The following is an 8929-nucleotide window of genomic DNA, read 5'->3' as shown; positions in this document are numbered from 1 at the left end:
TGCATGCAATGATATTTTCTGGGCTAGCATGAAAAAGAAGGAGAATCAACTCATTTTACACCAATTCCTCTACAGTTAAAAAAACCCTTTAGTGTGTTTCTTTCAACCTGTAATTGCATTCTGATTTTATTCCTATGAAATAAACACCACTCTTATCCTTGTTCCCCTTCTCCTTTCCCATATGTGTAGTGGACCTTTTTCCCTTGCTGATTCTCTCGACTTATGGATCTTTGCCCATTTCTGTCTCTCCGAGACATTTTCTTATTTTTAACTATCAGTCTAAAAGTCTTTCTCTCTAGTTGCTGAAGAGCACAGTATTGAGATCAACTGAAATGCATTTCTGACTAGCTCAAAAGCTGAGGGGCTTCCTTGAAAAATACCCCAGATAATTGCTTTTATAACGATGAGGAAGCAAAGTTCAGGCCTTGTCCTGATTTCCAGCTACTCTAAGCTTACATGAAAGCTCCCCATGATACACGAGAAATATTTACTATATGAATTTAAGCAATGATTCCTGCTTTGCAAAAACAAAGTTAGTGTTTGAGCTGGGTTTTCTGTCCAGTGGATTTCTGATATACAGTGCTTGTTATGGCACCCTGACAGGTTTCCTCTTCACTTTCTCAGCTGGACCTGTTCACATGAAATAGGAGGACCAAGATTTATAAACTTAAAGCAGCATTTTGTTCCTTTACATGACTAATTCAACAAAGGTCAAACAGCAAGAAGCAAAGAATGGAGGAGCAAGTATGGAGGCAACACAGAGAAGCGAACCCTATTAATTTTTCCCTTGGAAATGCTAGCAGGAGGATAGCTTTCCTTGGAGAACATGAGTCTGTAACAGAGATGTTGCCATCATTACTGGCATGACTAAAATGTGGAGTACAACTACTTCATCTTTTATACAGCTCTGTGTCCACAGAGGGTAAAGCCTTTAGAAAGCAATAAGCCAGCAAAACATCACAGTTATTAATCTGGGGTATTTTATCTCTTTCCTCTGGATACATCTTAGTTGTGCATGTGACTTTAAACAAAACCCTTTCCTATGTCCTCTTCTTACATCCCCCTTACAACTTACTTTGTTCTTTTATTGGTTTAAGCTGTAACTTACCAGGTCAAGAAAATCATTCCCATTCTTATTGTAAGTCTCTATAAATAATAAGTCATACAGATGTTAGGAGTAAGAAGTAGTTATTTGCCAAGGTCTGTCTTTCCTAGGAAAGGAGCAGCAGCCATCACCTGTGTAGGTTTTTTTACTAAAGTAGGTATCGTCATGTGCACTGAGCAGAGAAAGCCTCATCAGAAAGAAAACAAATGGGAAGGAACCTATTGGCACCTTGGCTTCAGTGAAGCCATATTTCAGAGGGCCTTTCACCAGTCATTACTGGGGTGGGGGTAGCAGGGCTCCAAGTCACTTTCATTCTCAAATCACCATTGATACCTTATCACTCACCTTGACATTAGGCTTTTTATTCTGTTTTATAGGAGGATATGGGATTTCTTTATAATTCATTCCAGAATTCTACCTGCAGTCCCCCTGTAAGGGGGTAGTTGATGAGAAAAATTCCTCTTTCCCAGGAGAAGCGTGCATCAGTCAGTGCAGGCTCTCCCCAGTGGAGCCTGCTCTCTTCACTAGTATCCCTTTTGCTTTTTTCCCAACACCATTGGAAAGGAACGACCCAGTTTTATGTACTAGTTCAATCTTCAAGGTCTCAGCCAGCACTCTGCCTTGCCTTGCCTTTTCTTTCTCATTTAGGCTTTCAGCCTTTCTTTTTGTTCTGCCCATTGTCCACCTTGGGGGGATGAGAACCAGTGGTAACTGCAGAGCTCTGTCAAATTAGATCTTTGTCTTTCCAAGAGTAAGTTTCTTTGCTCTCCAATCCACTGCTATGAATCACATTTCCTATACTTCCAAGGACTACACAGGTAAGCGAGCTTCTGTACAGAAACACTCAGCATGTCGCTTCAACATTGCTGTTGCCCTTTTATTTTTGATTTTTTGTTAAATACACTATTTTACAATGCATACATTGTTGCTACATTGTGACAAGCTTTTAACTACTACGGAAGAAGCTTTTACAATTGCATTTCTGAAAAGGCTCCAATTTATTTCTCATAAAGATCCTTGGGATGAAAAGCAGATTAACTTTCAGAAGTAAGTTAAATGAAAAAATGAGGCTGCTCAGAGAGAGATGTTAAAGGCTGACTGGCTCAAAAGGGTACTTTCTGGCAAACTTCTCGAAGCACTAAAAGAAGAGGGTCAAGAGTCATCTGCTTAAGTAATGATCTCCAAGGCAAAAATATTGGCTGGTCAATCCCATAACTACAATGGACTATTATATGTATGTTCTATAGGCTGAATGCATCAATTATACTCATCATGTGGCTTCTTGAACATGCTTAACTTGCTATTTCCTTTTATTCAATGTGATAGCACATAAATTAATGCAAAGGCATACATGAGCGTATTTTATACCTTCTCTGTTTTAAATTTTGAGGATCAGTGGTTTCACTATGAATAATTTAGAAGGAAAAAACTTTCAGAACTGAGGGGGGTGGTAGGGCATGTCTGTGTCTGCAAGAGAAGTTCTGTCCACTAACCACATATTCAGGATGGGAAACAGCTTTGACAATCAATAGAGCATCATAATTCCTCTCCTGACAGGAAATGAGGACTCAGTGCAATACTGCAGTTTTAATTTTAATGCAATTTTAAAGAAAAAAACACCCCGCACCAGATGCTCATCAGCAGACCATTAAATGTTATTACTATATGCTATTTCCCTTAGGAACTCTCATGGTTAAAAATCAACAATAAGAAGCAGCCTATACCCTTTTATAGTGAATCTCTTCAGCTGCAGTTCAGTTAAAAGGTCTGACAGGTCACAAGACTCATCACAAGTTTGATTATTTCTCAATAGGCAAGCTGAGATGAAGGTAATTGCTATGTTTTTACAGACCTTCTCACCACAGAGCCTCTCATGCTCTCCTTCCTTCAGCATGATGAAACATAGCTCAAATACAGCTTCGTGTCCTCTCTGCTTTTTTCACTGCCTTTCTTCCTCAGTACATGTGCTGTTTCATTTCTCACACAGGACTGAGCACTGGCCTGTTCACATGCACATGGCTTCCTGCAGGAAAGCAATAGCACACCACAGCTGGTGGGTGGGTGGAAGCACCTTTCAGCAGGGCTCCTGCAGCAGACCTTCTTGATTGCCACCACTCTCCTTCCCCATTTAACCACAGCAGAAGGAGCTTTCCCTTCCAGTGCATACCACTTGGCTCTCCTGGCATGGAGTCAGTGCTGGAAAACATTGTGGCAACGCTCCAAGATTTAATACAGCAATATTCTCCCAGAGTTTTATCCACTGATAGTTTGATGTCTTTCTGGGAGAAGGAACCAAGGCAATCATTCAGACTGCAAAGCTACTGCAAACTGAAATCAAAGGAAATTGTTATTGGTTTCTTGGAGGGTTAAGTCAACAGTTTACCAAAAGTGAGGAGGAGTGGTCAGAACACAGGGCAGTCAGAGCCTCTGAAGGCTCAGATGATTTTTCCTGCTCTGCTGCGGCCTTTTAGGACCCATCACTTGACAGCAGCAGTCTTAGGGACTAACAATGTTACATGAAATAGAGACATTAGTACCTCTCCATGTCGCAGGGAGAAGAGGATGGCTACACTGAAGATTGTGTGGCATTCGAAACAGAGTGATCCCAGAAAAGCCTTATATTGACATTAAAATTATTAGGTTGTTGGGGTTTTTTTAGCCCCACATACTCTAAAAAGGGCAACATGGAGTACCAACACCTCAATTTGAAAAGACCCTTCATTCACAAAACAGATCTTCTCAGGCCACTATAAGGTTTGAGAGACTTAAGTGGCAATCATGCTTTACCTGTTCACATTTCTTTTCCTCAGGCTTCAAAGAAACATGAAATGTACTGACCCAAGAGTCAGCAGTAACTTTCCTCCCATAATCCCTGGGAAATGGAAGAGTACTGTGCTGCAGGAAAAAGGAATGCTGAAACCTCTCCAGACTCAACAAAGAAGAAGCCAGGACTCTTAGCATCCCTCCTAAATGTAAAAGCACACAGACAGACAAAGACTCCCTTCTTAGGAACTGGCAACAACACAGTACGACCAACTCACAAATTAGATATAAAGAAGTGGTTTGTGGTGTTGAAGAAGCATCTGACATTGCTTTCTGTGAGGAGTCTGGTGTTCAAATAGTACCAGCTTCATTTTCACAGCAGACATCTTTAATCAGTCAGCTAAGTAACCCCAATGCTGCAGTGAGAGCACTGAGAATCTTCTAAGAAATTAAGCCAAACAGCTACAGCGCCACATTACTAAGGAGTAATTGAACACTTTGATATGATAATTGATTATCGTGCATTGATTAAAGCTGGCAAGAGAGCATACACTCTCCAGATGACTTTCAAATTACAAAGCCACAATCTTCAAAGCTTATTTGGATTCACACAACAAAATACATTTTGTTATTTACCATGTTAAAAAAAGTATCCTTGTGAATGAGGCAAGAATTTTAAAACACTGAATGTTGAAATGGCACAACTTGAAATAAGGAACTAATCAATGCTATCAAAATGGCTTCAATCTGTCCTGAGGACTCTAATCATTTCCAGATGATAACATGGGACTGATTGGATGTCTCTGGCAGCAATTCTTATCAAGGCCTGATTATAACAACTACAATAGGAAGAAGAAAAATTGGTAGGTAGAGGGTGGTTAAGAAGGCCTGAGGAAATGTGCAAACAGTTGTTCAGTTTGGTGTGAATCTACCTGATCTAGTGGTGGCAAGTAAAGACAGCAACTGCTGTTGGTCATTTCCAGCCATGCCAAGATGTTTTTCATAAATTCAGCCAAACACACACTGGAGAATAGTATTACTTTATGGTAAAAGCAAACCAGTTTGCAACCACGTGCAATTTCTACAAACTAGCAAATCATCAGCAAAGCATCTTGACTTGCTTCCTGCTTTTAAAAGCCTTTTCAAGCTCTCCTTAATTGCACATTATTTTAATTGCCATGATTCTACCTCTAGAGCTGTAAGGGAACTGTGCAGTTGTTACTATTGATTTGTATTATTACTCCAGACAGGAATTAAGACCATGTTTTCCTTGCCATCATGAAAAACTTTACAAAGATAGAACCCTGCTCAAAGAGCTTTATCTAAATCTGCATGAGCAGACACAACAGGTGGCTACAAGAGAGCAATGGCTGCAGAAAAAAATTACAGAGCTCAGAGGAAAGCAGTGGGCTCAGTACAAAGTTAAGTCTTCAGTCCTATCATTGCTGCAACACTACATTTCTGGGCTGAAATGCAATACTGGAGCATGCCACACAAATTATTAAAAAATTGGAGATTAGCCAGCTTTTCTGAAGTTTCTGTAAGGTTAACCAAATTTCCTTAGGCAGGCCCTGCATTGCTCAGTTGTTTCATGTTTCATGCATCAAAAGAAGCATTCCCTACAATATGGCTTTGATGCAACCAGGTAAAATCAGGTTTCTAGAGTGAGGCTGGGATTCATTTATATTGGAAAATCAAAACAAAACCCAAGATATACTAAGTCATTCAACGCACCTACAACTGAGAATCTGGAGTTATGCCAGTGCCAAAATTGCTCTTTTATTTCTTAAAAAAGAGTTGCCTTCAGAATGACCACAGACAAGACCGATCCCTAACCACATAGCACTTGCTGCTTAGTGAAGGTGGAAGGTGGGCACAGGCAACTGGATACAACTCAGCAAGCTGTCCTATGGGAATGTGAGCACTGCTCTTCCTTTAAGGAGAAAGTACAAATATTTTGCAATATGTTTACACCAACTGTATGAGCTTCAATTTCTTCACCAGGCAGTATGCTGCTTCTAAGATAGGGTATAGGTTAAAAGTTTGTTTTGGGACAAGAGATGAGACAAGAAGAGGAAAAAAGTTTTTTGGAAAGGGAGATCCCAGATAACAAACATTGTCTTGTCTAATAGGAACTTACTACTGCTGGTCTATTATGTCCCCAGCTAGTTATGTCTTTGTTTCAGAGGTTTGGTCCATGGGGTGCCACTCCTCAGACAAGGGCATGGCAACCTTCATAATGTCTGATGAGCCAGAGTTTGGCTGCAAGAGAAAACATTCAAAATTAAAGAGAAGGCTGACGCTCCCAAACACAGAAGACTATAAAAATTTTTAAGTACTTCCTACCTTTGCTGTCTGAAGTTCAACTCATGTGCAAGAAAAATACCAGAACTTTATTTAAATTCATATTTCTGGCTTAGTGGCTACATTTGCTGGAACTTTTATGAAATTACCTCATGCAGATGTCATTGCAGAGAAAGACAGTGTCAGTGTTGCCAGTGTGTCAGTATGGGGCAGTTCTGGTAGCTGAAATAGCATGATATGAAACAGCCACAGGATAACAGAAGCTAACCACATCAGGTGGTCCACCAAAACCCAGCTACCCACCGGAGTGCAGTAATATGAGGGTGAACCCATGTTGCAACAACTCAGTCTTTCCAACTAAAGAACAAACACCATTTGTGATGAGGACTTATTTTTAATTAATCCTTTCCTCCTCCATCCTTGTTTCAATCACCTTGTGCAACCCACACTGAAATATTAAGTCAGCAAAGATCTGCACATCAGCCAAATACCTGTGAGGCAGTCAGTCTGTTCATCAGTCACCACCATTCCCCAGTCTCAGGGAAAGCATCAGTCCCTTCTCTGATATGAGCGCAAGCATTTACTATTCATGATTATTGGCAGATTTTGAATCAAAAGCTTCAGGCTTATTGAAGCAATTAAATGCATGAGTCATGTATTTACTCATTTAGAAAGGTTCCTACTTTGTCTTATTGCTCACCAAGACCATAAAAGGCACACTGCAAGGAGGAAATCTGTATTGGACACCATAGGACAGATTTGTTACCCAGGCTGGTGACAAATACACCTGAGTTCCTCCTGTGGCATCACCCAGGCTTATACCCCTCTCATCCTCCTTGTCTAAAGCGACTGCTAGATTCCCACAGGAGATGCTGCTGCTGTGCATCCTTCTCCCTGGGAGTCCTAGCAGGACTGCAAAGAAGGCTGCTTGCCTTTCCTACCCTTGCTTTTACAACCCCATTCCGCCGTGGGAGGACCTACAGAGCAAAAAATGCATGGCCTGCCCACCCTTCAGGGCCTGGAGAACTGGTTGTGTTGCTGAGAGGAGAGGCAGAACTGCCTCCCTCCTGTCCTGTGCCTCCCCGTGCTGAAAACTCATTATGGTTATGAGGTTGTAAGTGTGTACTGCTATGCAGGCTGAAGAGGAATTAATGCAGCTGGATTAGGAAGGACAAAGAAAACTGGTGTTCTACTATGATCGATGGTCATTGATCTGATGCTAATTAGTAAAAAAAAAAAAATCTTTTAAAATACTGGAATTACATATAATCACTTGATTATTCATTCTAGCTTAGTCTTGGTTCCTTGATGCATTTGACTCCAACTTTTAGCAAATACTTCTCATTAAGCAGTACTAATAGAACCATGACACAGTGAAAGGTAAGCAACTGAAGAAAGCTGCCACCTCCTTCTCCTATCTTTGTTTGGCTTAGCACTGTGTTTTGCATGAGGAGATGCTTTGCATGAGAAGGTTTGCATGAGCTTTGGGATTTGGATCCCTAATGTCATCTCATTTAATGTAAACATCTAAAAACCTCTAATCTTTTCCTTAATAAAGCTTCTTACAGAGCTGATTGTGTCTTCTGAAAGTGAGTTCCATGAGTCAGTTTCCTGTGTGAAACAAAATTTTGTTTGACATATCACAGTGCCCCGTTTTCTACTCTCTGAAAGATTCTGATGAATCTGAAAGATTTCTATATGAATGAGTTCTTAGAATACCTCGCTAACCTGTGATCTCCTTTCATACAGTTCTACTCCCTCTTTCTTACCCATTCCCTTTGTAACCAGCCTCAACCTATACAATTCTTCACTGAAATGGACATTGCGTGGAAATGATACACCTCAGAGCAGTGTGCACAGTGGTATTCACAACCCTCGCATGAGGCCAATGATTATATTTTCATGTAGTGGCTGTTTCAGACAAATATCTGGACCTGAATGATCATGGTGTTCCTGTCCTCATGCAAAGTTTTTCTCCCACGTCTCTTAGCCCCCGCTTGCCCTCAAAACTCCAAAATGCAAGAACAGGATAGGAAAATGGGTGAAGCCAGCAACAAGGAGAACCCAATAACCAGACCTCCTCCCATTTTCCACACCCACCTCAGCTAAAAGAGGCTCTGCAAGCTCTGCAGTGTGGTTTTGCTTTAGCTATCAAGGGTCTGTAGAAGGTGTTGAGCCCCTGGAGAAGAGAAGCTCATACGAAGGGCATCTACTAATTAGATAGAGAGGTGGCAAAGGTCAAAGCACCACGGTGCTGTAAGAATCAGCTGAAGCACACAAGGTGAGTAGTCAAAATGAAATCCTTGAAAGTGGTGTGTTTTAAGTAGACTAGATTTTTCAGTGTCTCAAGCGGCAAGTGGTTGGAAAGGGCACCTCTGCAAAGTTGTAAATTCCAGAAATAAGTGAAAGACAGAAACCACAACAAAACCCCAAAACCTTTCCTTCGAGCCGGAATTGAACCAGCGACCTAAGGATTACTTTCAACAGGCAGCCTACAGTCCTCCGCTCTACCAGCTGAGCTATCGAAGGAAGATATCGACAGAATGCCAAGAATGAGTCAAGACTATATCAACAATAGCCTTAGGCTCTAATGGGTTTCCATATGTATTGCTTTTCACAACAGCAAAACAGTATCCAAAAAAAAAGGCACAAAGCTAACTTTCCTGCAAAATTGGATTTTGGTTACAAAACTGCCAGTTTTCTGCCAAATAGTTCACAGCTCTTGTAAGACTGTTGGTGGTGGTAGCGTTAAGGTTG

General features: G+C 41.0%; 1 non-coding gene across 1 annotated transcript; it reads right to left on the bottom strand.

Annotated features, from left to right (window-relative positions):
* Positions 1-8611: 8611 nt before the first annotated feature.
* Positions 8612-8701, bottom strand: TRNAY-GUA (transfer RNA tyrosine (anticodon GUA)). Its single transcript is given in 2 exon segments — positions 8612-8647; positions 8665-8701. It is a non-coding gene; the product is annotated as a tRNA-Tyr (tRNA).
* Positions 8702-8929: the final 228 nt, after the last annotated feature.

The sequence above is a fragment of the Athene noctua genome, chromosome 2 (assembly GCF_965140245.1).
Source record: "Athene noctua chromosome 2, bAthNoc1.hap1.1, whole genome shotgun sequence".
Classification (NCBI taxonomy): Eukaryota; Metazoa; Chordata; class Aves; order Strigiformes; family Strigidae; genus Athene; species Athene noctua.
This window is presented reverse-complemented; position numbering and strand designations above follow the sequence as displayed.